Genomic DNA, 15,841 nt, shown 5'->3' on the forward strand with positions numbered 1-15,841 from the left:
AACTAATCGAGTCTGGACCAGCCAATTCAGTCATTAACATCATGTGCATCCATCATTGCAATAAGGATAGGCCTGTCCACCATATCCCGTTACTCGCCTCTTACAAAAAAACATTAAATATAACACACCCTATGTATTTCGATAATGAATAACACTCCATCCAGACTTGAAATGACAAATTAAATTCACCTGTAGATTTTACCAGGTGAAATATTACAATCACAGCAAAAAAAATGCAGTTTCCGGTATCCGGATACCTGCCGGATACCAACGGACACTTACCCAAAACGCGTCCGGGTATCCGGTGGCAGATACCTTGCCGGATACCAGATCCGTGGTATCCGGCATGGACACCTCACCTGAAAGTATGCCACCTGGAATCCGGGTATCCGGCACCGGATACCTCACCGGATACCTCAATCTGGGTGTCCAAGGATCCGCACCGGATACCAAGAATCCGGCACCGGATACCTCATTCTGAGTTTCCAAAAACATGTCACAATTTGGGGGTGTATTTTGTTCAATTAAGTGTGAAACACCTAAATATATATTGGAAACTAACCATGAAAATTGAACATTGCTGAAGGTATCCGGCAGGTATCCGGCAGGTATCCGGATGCAAATTTTCGAGATGTCTTATTTCTGGTAAATAATGTTAGCCTGGGCATATCAGATAGCTGTAGTAATATTCTGTGTCATTTTAGTTGTAAATATCCCCTTAAAGTTGAGATCTATGGACATGTACTTTTGGAGAAGACAAATTTTTTCAATTTCATCTATAATTCTTTTTAGATGTTAAGCTGTTTAATGAACAAACATCAGTTCTAATACATGTATGATGATATCCTTTAATTTCATGTTCAGACTTCCAGATTATTCTGAGTGAAAGTATAAACTCATCGACTGTGTGCTCACTTGGGCCTTTGGTCCTAGTGAGATGATAATATGATTATTTGTAAAGGTACAAGTACTTGTTATGAGCATACCAGCTTCATTTAAGTTTGAAACACAATATGCCTCACTCTGAGGGTGACATATACCAGATTTCATCACACTACAGAGAGCTGTTCCTCAGTTACTGTGAACATTTTTACTGAAAGACATTGAAAGCTAATTTGACCTTCAATATCAGTTGTGACTATTTCAAAAACAATTGTAAAGTGCTTCATTCAGTGTAATATTGACAAACATATGACAATGATATACAACTATGTGTATAAGAGTTATTAAGACTTCTGCGGGAAAAGGCACATTAGAGAACAAGAGTCATCAGAAAGATGGCATATCCCCCCGGCAGCTGTCTGTAAAGTAACCACTAGTGCATTTCTGTATGTAATGGGTCAACAGTTGAATGTTCTTTAAGAAGCATACATTGTTTACCCACAAAAGATCCACCATGTTCGCATCCATATGAATGCCAAGTTTCGATCAAATACATTGAATGTTTTTCGAATTCTGCCCCAGAAATGAACCTCATCCCCAATTGAGTATAGGTCCAACTTGATTCCATTAAAAAAAAAAAAAAAAAAAAAATTAGAAAAATCCCAAAATTTGAAAGGCACCACTTCAGTATGTGCATGATAGCTTTGCCAAGTTTCGATCAAATACACTGAATGGTTTTCGAATTCTGCCCCGGAAACGAACCCCATCCCCAATTGAGTCTATGTCCAACTTCATTCCATAAAAATTAAAAAAAATAAAAATTAGAAAAATCCCAAAATATCAAAAGGCACCACTTCAGTATGTGCCTGATAAGAGTTGCCAAGTTTCGATCAAATACACTGAATGGTTTGGGAATCCTGCCCCGGAAAAGGAAATGATTACGGACGGACAGACGGACAGACAGGCTGATCACTATATCCCCTGTATTATATGCCCGGGGATAAAAAGTAAGTGTATGACCTGTTGCCAACTTCTATCCCTGCCCTAAGGAAGAGTTTGGCCATTAACAATTTTTTTGTCTGGCTGTGACATTGACCTTTGACATAGCAGATCAATGTGTTATTCCAAAGATGTCCAAGCAATGCATGGTTTTATACGATAACTGTGGCTATCAAACTGAGGCAAAATATTGGAAAATCCCCATTTACACAGCTGGCTAAAGAAACAAACAACAAACAAATTATCAATTTCTTTTATTTATATGCATATATCACACATTGAACAGTGTTCATATAATGTATGCACTTTCCTCCTATTCTTCAATACTCATAACAGAGCGGGATAACTGTTCGCTTGAAAGCATCAGCAGACCATGCTCACCAGTTCAGAGTTACTTGCCCCCAAACATCCTTTTCCTTCTATATTGCCATGGAAAAACAGGAACCAGGATGAGGGGAGGCCAGATGGGCTCTATCCCTGTTGCATTGTGTTAGTAGAATTGTGAACATTTTATTTGGTGTTTGGGTCCACATTTATAGACAAGCAGTCGCAAACATCATTCCTTTCAAGTGATTACCACATGGCCAAAGACAATAATTTCTTCAACGTCCTTGAAGGATCCCACTCCGACTTGGCATTGGTTGGTCTTCTCACATTTGCCTGACCACCCTTTGCGAGTGTGTCCCAGTGTCAATTGGCATATAACTTCTCGGTAGGCTCCCATTGAAATAACAGGACTCTCCTCATCGCTGTCTGCCAATCACTTCGGATATCTGGAAGGGTCCTTCCAGACTGTCAACCTGTCATCCGGGTATCTCAAGCTGGACTTCAGTTTCTGCAAAATTATGTATAAAGATTGTAGCAAAAGAAAAGAATTGTTGCAACATGTACTTACAGATAAAAGGCAGCAAATTCACTTAATTTATCATCTTTGAGTTTTGTTATATACCAAACATTTGAGATATATATTGTTCCATGCTGATGAGTTGAAACAATCATTAACTGACATCTCTTAAAAATGTTCCTAGCAACCTCTGCTTGCCATACAAGCCAAAGTAATAGATGAGGTAGCAAATGGGCTCATTGAAAGCTCGTAATCGTACCCAATAACATGGGATGTTGTCCATAACAGTCATCATCGGTGTGTCTGGATCGAGCTCATAACATTAATCTCTGGTTTGTCTAGTTGAGATTTGAGATTTGATTAATTTATAATCCTTGTCATTTAGCCGAACTATTGCTGGATGTGGTGTTAAATGAGTGAATTGGGTTTAACGCCTCTTTGAACAGTATTCCAGTTATATCACGGCATGTAAGCTTGATGTGGGAAGAAAGCCCGAAGTGATGCAGGTCTTACATGTTTACCACTTTGATGAAACCCACAAGCAAGTGTATGATGCTACCCTCGATTCAAACCCACGACCATCGGTTTCTGTCAAGCCCAAGAGATGCAACTATGCACAGCAAGTTGTAGTGCCTTTGATAATTAGGCCATCCATGCCAACAGGTGATAAAGAACAAGCAAACTGAAGAAATATTTGCAGAATAGCTACATGAACATGATGAACCAAACAGAATAATTTCAAATATTTACCACTCACTGCTACTCTTCTCTTGTTCCTCATTGCTTCCCTTTTTCCATTGATGCTGTGCAGATGACTGACTCATTCATTCATCCAGACATTCTGCAAACATAAGTAGCATTCACATTAGAGAAATGTCCAAACTGTACATGCTGTACATTGAATTCAATTGAAAAGGCCCCAGTTGAGTTTCCAACTTAGAACTGTCCTTATTAAAATATTTCATCCCAAACATTCAGAGATAAAACATAACCCCATATTTAACAACTGTCAAACAATTATTTGACAACAAAGCCAGGGTCATTCAACATACACTTTACATAAGGAATCACTTGTTGCAAAAAAGATCCTCGCCAAGGTCAGAGTCATTCCATGAAATATTGAATCATTAAGTTATGAAGCTTATACAAAACAAGGACATAACAGTGTAATTATAACAATATCCTAAGCGTAAAAAAAATAAAGTCTTTGGTGGCCATTATTGTAAATTATAATCTGTATTAGCATCCCACGAAAGTTAAGAGTTAATAATCGTTCCTAGATCTTGGTACTTTTCTTCATTATCTATAAAAAAGCGGATCTAATTTGGATCATCTTGTTTTGACCACAAATCGATTACGCCTCTTATGCTAACAAACAGTTGACCATAATACTAAAAAAAGGACCCTTGGCGTTTACGGTAAAGTATGTAGAGCAGGAAAATATCTACATCAATCCGTTCCATAAGATCTCTGCACAGAAATCATAAGGCCTCGAAGCCCTGCTACGTACCTGGCAATGCCAATCGCCTTTCCAAATACTGTTGACTTCCGCGTTGTGGATGGCTGAGAGGAACTTCGGCCGGCATTTCCGTGGTGGAGGTGAATGAGAACAATGTATCGATACACGAGGTAAGCTTATCGTAATCAAGAATCACAGTGTATATCGATACACGAGGTTTGTTTACATCCATGTTCTAAAATGGCGCCCTGGACCGTAGGGGAATATGGGTAAAATGGCTTGTTCCGGGTTAACACTAAGCTGGGCCCCGTCTCTAATATCACATTATTGTTTGGCGCAAGTTGACGACGCGCATAGGGAGCCGGGAACCAGGTTAACACGACATAAGCTGGTTCCCGGCTCTCTATGCGCGTCGTCAACTTGCGCCAAGTTATATTAGAGACGAGGCCCAGCTTATACACTGAACACGATCGGTCATTTCGTCAAAACTGGCCAAATATTGAGATTGCAGCTGAGGTCATGCTGGCAGCTGAAGTGACACATTAAGGTAAGGAATATGTGAATATTACAATGATCACGTATTAAAGTAATTTACCACATGTAAGCCTGTCACATGTGACACATTAACTTTTATAGCCAACATGTAAGTAAATGTATAATTATATTTTTATATGACAAGTAGCCTGTCTATCATATGTTAGTATTTGCTTATGTATATAATGTAGAAATATGTTTACTTTAACTGGATAATTTGTATGCTAATGTGACTCACTGTCTTATTTCATATACTCCCTGTACTCTGTGAGAATGATTAATAGCCTCAACATATTTTTCCTGATGTGAAGAATCAAGAACAGCTTTAATTACAGGGAAGTTTTGCATCAGAGATCATCGTGAAGTGGAAGAAAAGACATTTTAAGGGTATGAACATTTTCACTTGAACTAGTTGAACAATAACCATGATGACAACTTTATCATGGGGGAATTTTTGGTGGTGGGGTAGCCTAGCGGTTGAAGCGTTCACTCTTCGTGCTGAAGACCCAGGTTTGATTCCTGCCACATAGCTGCGATATTGCTGAGTGTGGCGTTAAACATCAAACAAAGCTAACAGCCGCATACTTACTCACGTGGGGATTCCAGGTTGAAGTTAGTCCCCATCAACATGATCAACCTATCTAGTTGTGAGAGATAACTTAATGGATCTGGTGATCAGGCTCCCTGACTTGGTTGATCCATGTCATTGTATCCCAATTGTGTGGATCGATGCTCATGATGTCAATCACTGGATAGACTGGTCCAGACTTGATTATATACAGACCGCCGTCATATAGCTGGAATATGGCTGAGTACAGAGTTAAACAACAAACACCAACATGATTCTACAACCTGCTCTTGTGGATACCATTTTGAAGATCCTACACATAACTTCTTTTCGGGTCTTAACTATTGCAATATGTTCTACTACATGTGTTTTAAACATATATTTTTTTTATAGTGAACTGGATTTGCAAACAAGCCGATGGCTTATCTAAATGATGCTGAAATACAAAATAAGTATTAATAAAATACTAATTCTATACTATTGCAAACTATCAGTTGAGCAATAATGTAATCATCTGATTATAAGTAGATAATGAAGGAGAAGTCCATATTGATTAAATCTACCAGATTCTGAGATAAATGCACGTATTGATTGATTTATTTCAATGTTTTCCTGTACATAATTTTCAACAATTCCATATAAAGCTTTCTTATATCATATCCATGCTGTATAATAATACCTATTATTTCTAATAATAGCATAATTTGGACACACAAATAAGTAATGAATGGTATTTTTATAACAGGTCCCACACATGCGGGATAGGTCATTTGACATGAATCAGTTTTATGTGAATTTAAATCACTACAAGCTGATCTGAGTCATGAAAGGATATGCCTTCGATTCTGTGAAAATGGAAATGCTAAAACATCTCCCAATATTAACCATGCTATTACAGAATCTGTTCACTTGTTTTTGTATGTAAAATATTTTTGAACGATTACATCCATCTAATGATTGTTTGTATGTGTGATATGCCAGTAGAGGTATATGTGTACAAGCATGTGCATACACATAAAAAAAATTATGTTTGTTTGGCTAGGTACCAGTATATGAATAGGTTGTTTAGTGCGACTTGTATATTAGCATCATCATAGTTTCAACAGACAGTTTATGTATATCAAATGTTAAATGACTTTGTAGGGAGAATTGCATATCAAAACTGTCATTATTTTATTACTTATGAGTAGAACTTTTTAAGTATCTGGCATGATACATTTCCTTGGTCCACAGACACATGTTACCAGTAAACTGACTTGATAAGTAGCATAACAGTCAGTGTGGTTGGAAACTAATTAAGCCGTCACTACTCAATTAAGTAATTAACAGACAATTGCAAGTGATAATACCCACCTTACACTAATTGCCCTGTTAATCCCTAATCCACCATGAGTTGACATTGAGCTCATCTTGCTAATGAGCTGTTGTGAGCGTAACGAGATGATAAACATCAAAGGTGGGGCAGGCTTTGATCAAGTGTTCTGTAGAAGAGATTATGTCACTTGTTTAATGTTTATTTAGGATTAGCTACACCCCTTGATGCAACCAAGACCATACTTGAGATTATCAGACAGTTTGTCTGGATACAGCCTGATGTCTCAACTGTACTTATTGGATTCTGCCTTGTAGCAAACTATGTGTGTGACAAGGACTTTGACCACTCTGTGCAGATGCATAACAATGCATAATGAACTTGGGGTATGATTCAATTATGTCACACAAGTCAAAGATAGGTTCCACTGTATTTAGAAACAGACGATAGATGCAATACTGTGTAACTTTATAACAATCAAATGATTTACAATTACCCTTGAAAAGTTCCAAAACCAAATAGAACTACTTAAATTATGATTACACTTGACCAATATATTTGGCAGTTTTTGCCGTTATTGTTAATCTGAATTAAAGATAGGATAAATGATAAAAATATGATAATGCATATCACACACAAGTGTGTATTATACGCAAATAAATAAGTCTTGAATACATTGATTAATTGGAAAGGGTCCTAATTGGGATTGTTCACTAGCCAATATATTAGCAAATATTCCCATGGGCGCTTATTAGAGCGAGGCGCTTATTACGTCAAATACTTTAGTTCTGTTTTTATGTATAAGAACCTATTTTATGCAATTTGCATTGCCTTGTTTACCTTTCCTTATGTTTTGATGTAATGCAAACATTTGAGAAAAATTCAGGTGAGCCTGCCTTATGGCACTACAGGAATTGTTTTCAGAAGATCAATTACAATTTTGTATTTTCTGTACAATTTACTGTTTGCTATGGCTTTTTTACATTGGTTAACATGGTTTGGTTAACAGTTGCTTGATAAATTGTCATTACCTTACTCATTGAGAAACCAAATTTTTACCCTTTGTCAATATATGTGTGTTTCTTATATTTTTAATAACAAGCTTTTAAAGATGTTATAAATTGTTTCAGGCACCTGGATTTCACAATGACACCAGATCAGACAAGTCATACAAAGGACTCTCCGGATGATGAATAATCCTCCCCAGAACAACTAACAGGTTCACCTCAGAAAGTGATGATTCTGCATGAATAATGCCACATCAGTGTGATTCTGTAGGTTGTTTTATTACGACATTAATCAAGTCTAAAGGAATCAATACCACAGCAGTGAGACTGTTTATGTGGTGTACACTGACGCTGACTATACAAATCTGAATGACTTTTGTGGTTTACTGCACAAACATAATTGACTTTAGATATTCTTCTACCTTGAAATTCTTCTGAGATTTGACTAATTTGTTTATTTAGAAAATGGCATTGAAGCATCTGTTTCTGTTTTTGAATGTTCTTGCAAACACCTCTGGTTACTGAACCAATGAAATGTCATAAAATCAATAAATATGATTTTTTATCTAAACAATTTTTTTGTTTTGCTTCTTTAAAGAAATATGATATTGATCATTCATAACATAGGTGCTAACATATATCAAATATACTAATGCCCTGAATGTTTTCCTACAATTAATACAGCTCACTGAACGAAGTTTTTAGTTCCATGTCAGTAGAAAAGTTACATTGATATTTTTATGTACCAGTACTTTATTAGGTGTTTTCTGTGGATGCCATTAGTCTTATGCACCCATTTGGGTTAATGATATTCTGTTTCGAACTTCAATGAAACTCGTCTGTCAAGATGTAACAAGTATTGATACAGTTCCAAAATAAACTTTTAATCTCACCAGGAACAAAGGCCCAAGTGAGTACATAGCCAATGACTTTCATTTTTTTGTCAGAGTGAGTATGGTGTTATGCCACTTTATGAGCAAAATTCAAACAATATCATGATGGGTGACACCAAGCAATGTACCGATGTGGTGAATCGAATGCTTCAACCACTAGGCTAAAACAAACTGGGAATATGAAGATGATATGTAAGGATACCATCATACCAGGACTGAATGCTTTTCATTTAATACGCTGAACATCTAAATTGAAATATATATGAACTTGAAAAATGTTTTCACCAAAAGTACATGCCCATAGATCTCAACTTCAAGGGGATATTTACAACTAAAATAGCACAGAATATTACTACAGCTATCTGCTATGCCCAGGCTAACATTATTTACTAGGAGAAAGACATCTCGAAAAATTGCATCCGGATACCTGCCGGATACCTGCCGGATACCTTCAGCAATGTTCAATTTTCATGGTTAGTTTCCAATATATTTTTAGGTGTTTCACACTTAATTGAACAAAATGCACCCCCCAAATTGTGACATGTTTTTGGAAACTCAGAATGAGGTATCCGGTGCCGGATCCCTGGACACCCAGATTGAGGTATCCGGTGAGGTATCCGGTGCCGGATACCCGGATTCCAGGTGACATACTTTCCGGTGAGGTGTCCATGCCGGATACCACAGATCTGGTATCCGGCAAGGTATCTGCCACCGGATACCCGGACGCGTTTTGGGTAAGTGTCCGGTGGTATCCGGCAGGTATCCGGATACCGGAAACTGCATTTTTTTTGCTGTGAATGTATATATTTCACTAATAATAATGGCCAGTACTGACATGGGTTGCATGTGTTGTAATGTCTCTCGGATGTACATGTATACGTTCTGAAAACGAAGTATTTACCTGTACGTCCCCATTAGAGTGTCACGAACGCCGCACTAAAGTGATCCACTACACTATATCATGGCAGCAACCAAAATTTGGCTTCACACATTGTTCCCTTGACGACTATACTTGTGGTAAGAGGCGATTATTTACGGACCGCCGTCATATGGCTGGACTATTGCTGAAAGCGGCGTTAAACAACAAACAAAAACTGCATATTATGATAACACATGATGTTATCATTGTAACATGAATTTGCTTTCGTACAGATGTTGTATACGCTACGACTCGTTTAATATGACATCAAGCCATGTATACCTATGATAAAGAAGCATGCATCACTTGCTGATTCCGGATTCAGACACGTAAAAAACCGCTAGGCATATGTACATGCACTTTGTATCAATAGTTTCTCAAGTCACTAACACAGCATAGAGAAAATGCGTAAGGATGCAGTGAACTGATATATTTATGAGACGTAGACTATCCACGTATCTTTCACATGACACTCATATAACATCAGCAACATGGAAGTCACAAAGGAGTTGTTTACTTGACGATGGGCAAGTGACACATCTAACATGCACATGCATCTGCTATTTACATGTTTTATAGTACAGGCAAAGTTGTGTGTCTACTGCCACAAAGGAGCTGGCTTCAGTACAAAGACAACCTGTTGCATAACGTCCATTTTGTAAGACTTCAAATTGTTTCAACGAATTGATTATGATCTAAATAGAAGCGACGAAACACTATCCATATTCCTAAGAAATAGACAAGGGTCGATTGTATGATTGCTACTATATCATGAGCATGTGCCCGTGAGCCTCCGTGGTTTAGTGGTAGAGCGTCTGCCAGGAGAGAGGAAGTTGGGTGTTCGATCCACGGCCGCGTCATACCAAAAGACGTTAAAAGATGGTACTTGTTGTTACCCTGTCTGGCGGTCGGCATTGAGGGGCTAAAACAAGGACTGGTCTGCTCGGAGTCAGTATACTTTGTCTGAGTTGGGTATTCATGTTAAACTGTAGCATGGTTTCTCAGGGGGCTAGCACAGTAAAATAGGCAATAGTCCTGACAAGTACAAGCAGCAACACATATGCACAAACACCCACACCCACACAAACACACACACATACACACACGTCCGTGCACTTCGCTATACATGTACAATAATCTTGAACGCAATATTAAAACCCATTTCATCTCACCATCCCATTACTTGCTTGCCATCTCTTAAGTTTGGTAACGGTGTAAGAATGTACACTGAAACATCACTGAGTGCAATCAAACTATTGGCAATGCAAAGCATTGCTTCTTTGATGACTGTCTCGATGATGTAAGTGATAGTGAGCTCACGTTACCCCGATGGTGTGGAGAGTTCACGATTTGAATCTCTCTGGTCCAGACTCGATTACTATCATGTCGCTATCACATTGCAGGAATAGTGCTGAATGCGGCGTTGCATAACAACCACACACGCATTCGCTTCAGTTCCATAACTGATCCGAAGCCAATTTCCGTATACGGGCTCATTCGCAAGACGATGACCAAGTGAATTTTCACTTATTCCCTACCGGAATGTCGTGCGAATTTTTCGCGAAATCAGATATGTAGATGTCTCGCTTAATCTCGACAAAAAGGGACAGTTGACTTTTGGAAAGAACCAATCGTCCCTCATGCCATACAGTCTTGTGGAAAGTTTGTTAGGCATGTGATAAAAATGAAGGGCGTTTCACATTGGACCATTTCAAATGTAATTGAAAAGACGTCACTGTCAGATAGAAACAGCTGTACACATGCTGATACCATTCAAAAGATTCATATCAGAGGCTACAACTGATACCTTAACTATCATTCGCACGTTTTCTTTCGTTTGACCAGAAACCTTTTGAATATAACGAATACTGGCTGTCCTTTGTCGAAGTGTGCATGATATTGCGTAAAAGCATACTGACATAACAAGCTAACTTTCCATATGCAGTAGTTGTAATATTATTGGTAGTGTTGTGTTTGTTGATTGTTGTTTAACGCCGCATTCAGCAGTTTTCCAGGTATATGACGGCGGTCTGTAAATAATCGGGTATGGACTAGACAACCCAGTGATTGACCTTATGACCATCGATCCATGCAATTGGTAGTGATATCAGTTGTAGCACTGGTAGTCCTAGTTCTAGACATTAGCTAGTAGCATTTGTGTTGTAAAAGTATTGGTAGTAGTAGTTGTGGTTGTGGTTGTTGATTATTAGTTTCCAGAGAAGATGTTTCGTTGTTGTAGTCGTAGTATGTTGTCGTAGTCGTTGTAGTAAAAGTAAAATAAAAGTAGCAGTACCAGTTGTGATTTAGGCACATTAGGAATCCAGAAACGGTCGATATGTCAATTTGTCACTTATTAAAATAACACAGCTCACAAGATAGCCCCCAGTTTAAACCCGTTTAACCAACATTAGTTAAGTGGATTTAATCTTCAAAGGATACTGCACTGGGACTTCATGCGAATATCTTTGGTCAACAGGTCGTCTACCAGCGAATACCCCTTTTAAAGATAAATATACTGAACAACAAAAGTTCCTGTGACACTGAATAAGATTTAATGCAAAGTTATGTTTTTTACCAAATCTGAACACGTTGTTGAAAACGAAGGCGCCGATCCATCTCATCTCACATGTGCTCAACAGGTAAGAGATCAGGGGAGCGAGTCGGCCAGGGGATGACATTCACGTTGTCTTGTTGAAGAGCATCCTGAACAAGTCGAACATTATCAGGCCGGGCGTTGTGACGTTGAAAGGTAATTCCTGGGCCATGACGACACAAAAGCGGTAGAACAACAGGGCCGATGATCTCGTCGCGGTAGCGCTGTCCATTGAGATTGTCCTCTACCACTATCAAACGGTTCCTCTGTCTTGCTTTAATCCCACCCAAACACCATAACGCTGCCGCCCCCGAACCGATCATTTTCCATGACACAATGATTGACGTAACGTTCACCTCGACGTCGGTACACTCGAATCCGTCCATCGCTGTGGCTGAGGTGAAAACGAGACTCGACAGTGAATAGAACTTGCCCCCACTGCATGGCCGTCCAGCGTAGACGCTGTCTGCACCACTGTAGACGTCTTTGGCGGTGGTTTTCTGTCAAAATGGGACGTCTGGCGGGTCTCCTGCCGACAATCCCAGCATATCCGAGGCGGCGACGTACGGTTTGTGAAGATATTCGTCGAAGGCCAGGGATGCTTCTTGCAGTCACTGTTGCTGGCTGTAATCGATTTCGTAGTGTGCTGTTCGAATCCAGTTGTCTTGTCGATTATTTTTTACGCGTGGCCTGCCACTGCGAGGATGGTCTCTGACTGCATTCGTCTGTTGCCAACGTTGTCATAAACACCAAATGTTGTTTCTGTGGACGTTAAATTGTTTTGCAACATCACGTTGACTCGATCCTGCTTCAGGCATACCAATGGCTCGCAGACTCTCATTTTCGGACAGGCATGGCATCTCGTAATGTTGAATAGTTGCGTAATTTTGTTGTTTTTCTGGGTGGTTGTTTTCAGCACGATGTTAAACAATGCATATGGAATCCCGTTAATGCACATGTTTTAATACCCATTTTTGGGTAGTGAAATGCAAGGGGCTCGCATAAAAGTCAATTTTTGCATGGAATGCATGCTTTTCTGTAGCAGTTGCGTTGTTGTGACTCGAATCCATACATATACCACAATATTGAAAACCAAACTTTACTTGTTTGAAAAATACACTAAAATATTGGTGTCACAGGAACTTTTGTTGTTGAGTATAGGTATCACTTCGCCGCCCGAAAACACGAAATTGAACCATCAACAATGTACAGTCAAATGAGAAAGGGAGATGCTAATAATGCTCGAACATAATCCTTTCTTTACTCATACTCCCGCTGCATGAAATAGTGGATCACCTATGGAAAAAGATATTGGTAGGTGCAACTATATCTTTATATACCAGATGTTATGAATTATGCTCATTATGTGAAGTATTTCAATGTATTCCTAACGGTACTGAAACATAACGGAATGTGATCAGTTTTTTACAGGTTTACAAGAAATGGAAATAAATAAGACAATGCCTCAACTGTTTCCATTGGGTTTGAAAGTTAAGCAAATAACAGTGTTGTTAACAAATATTCCAAACGTCATGAACTGGTATTAGGAATGTTTGTCTGTCATACACCATATCTCTTAGTGAGTAAGTGAGTTGATTTTAACGCCGCCTTTAACAGTATTCCAGTTATATCACGGCGTGTCTGCTTAATGTGGGAGGACAGCCCGAAGTGATGCAGGTCTCAGACGTTTACCACTTCGTTGAAACCCACGAGCACTGGTATGGTGCTGACAAACCTAGAAACATAATCAGGGCGTACCTGGATTCAAACCCACAATCATAGGTTTCTGGTGTGCCCAAGGGACGCAACTCTAGATCTGCACACCTCATTACTCTTAGAGTGCCAGAAGTTTGAAATATGTTGGACATACTTTCTAGTATTTATGATAGTTAATGTACATTGTAACCTGTTATCAAACCACAGTGCCCAAATAATTGTTCGTTTACAAGTATGTGGTACGCCATAACGTGGAGAAAGCGTATCAATAGTGAGACTGTGGGGCGACGGGGACTTTAAATGAGCACATGCCTGGATTCCTTTGTTCTGAATCAGATTCATGTTCTATTGCTGACACTGATAGACAGGGTCTAAACGAAGCACAGGAATGTCTATTCTGATCGATGTTTTCTGCAAAGGGAATTTGGTTTTTCATGTCTTACAGCATACATTGCAGGGATTGTGACCTCAAAATGTGTGTTTTAAACTAATTAATGACGTAATCCAAATAGAGTCATGGTCCAACTTTGAATTTAAGACCTACAGGAATTTAGTTCTCGCTTCCTCTAAAGATCTGAGGACGTCCGATTGCGGGTCACGTCATAAGGACGTTTCTTGCTACCAGTCAGAGCGATGCTTAACAGATCCTGAAAGTGACAGTCGGAATGTGTTTTCCAATCATGCAACCTGGAAACGGTAAACACGGGGTATTCCGAAAAACAGTTACGGACTCTCCGAATGATTCCGTCGAAATCATCGCCTATCTCTTGCTTCAATGGGAAATTTGAAATTGAAGAGACTTTCCGAGGGAAGAATTGCCACACAATCTTGGCCGCCTGATAGACATTCCAGTATTTCGTTTTTTTAGTTTTCAAATTTTGAATTGATATTTTCCCAAGGTGGTCTGGAAAGGAAGTTGCCATAAAGCTGCCTTCTTGATGGCTGAGGGGCGGTCGGGTAGCCTAGTGGTTAAAGCGTTCGCTCGTCACGCCGAAGACCCGGGTTCGATTCCCGACATGGGTACAATGTGTGAAGCTCATTTCTGGTGTCCCCCGCCGTGATATTGCTGGAATATTGGTAAAAGCGGCGTAAAACCATACTCACTCACTCACTCTTAATGGCTGATGTCGACTTGTTGTTTGTCATTTTATTGGTCGGTCAAAGTTCGCGAAAGGTCGTCCTGGCGTGCCCTGTTTTTGGATGTACTCAGATTTTTGTTCGGCAGTAGCGAGAACTAAAATCTGATTTAAGTGAACTTGGGCAGATAATCGAGATTGATTATTTTCTAGTGTTGATGTCTTATATTTACATAATGCTGTCAATGTACACACTTTAGGTCTTCAGCAACCGAATCTTGCTGTAAAGTGTGGCTATGCTTTTCGTAATGGAAATCTACACAGAAGGAGATCTAGAGTCACCTCTCTCTGTATCGAGCCAGTCTCTACATTCCTAAACTTCTTCTGACACAAGTATTTGGTGATGGTGACCCGTGAAGATCCGGGGTAGAATAGGTCTTCAGCAACCCATTCTTGCCGTGAAAGGCGACTATGCTTGTCGTAAAAGGCGACTAACGGATCGGGTGGTCAGGCTCGCTGACTTGGGTGATGCATGTCATCGTATCCAAGTTGCGTGGATCGATGCTCATGATGTCAAACACTGGATTGTCTGGTCCAGACTTGATTATTTACAGACCGCCGTCATACAGCTGGAATATTGCTGAGTGCGGCGTTAAACAAACAAACAAAGCCCTCAGAACAAAGCACAGGTGTGGACCAGATTTGCACCTAAATCAGCATAATATGCAGCCAGTGCGATTTACATGTTATTACTATATGCTAAAACGACACATTTGGTATAATTCGAAAATACGTTCTCTATACGTCTTTCTTCCAATCGATGTCTTTCAAATGAAATCGGATTGATAATCCTTTCGAATAACGTCCTTACTAATATGCAGATATGACAAAACTACTGCGGCAATAGTAAGCAGAATTCATTCACGCTATCACTCATTACTTTTAAGCCATCACGATGTACAAATGCGACTGTTTGTAAATGATTGCATTCAATGTTAACTAATGTCACGGTGCCCGACAATTCGTGTAAAAACGTGGA

The sequence above is a fragment of the Haliotis rufescens genome, unplaced genomic scaffold (genome assembly GCF_023055435.1).
Source record: "Haliotis rufescens isolate VD_foot unplaced genomic scaffold, xgHalRufe1.0.p SCAF_18, whole genome shotgun sequence".
Taxonomy (NCBI): Eukaryota; Metazoa; Mollusca; class Gastropoda; order Lepetellida; family Haliotidae; genus Haliotis; species Haliotis rufescens.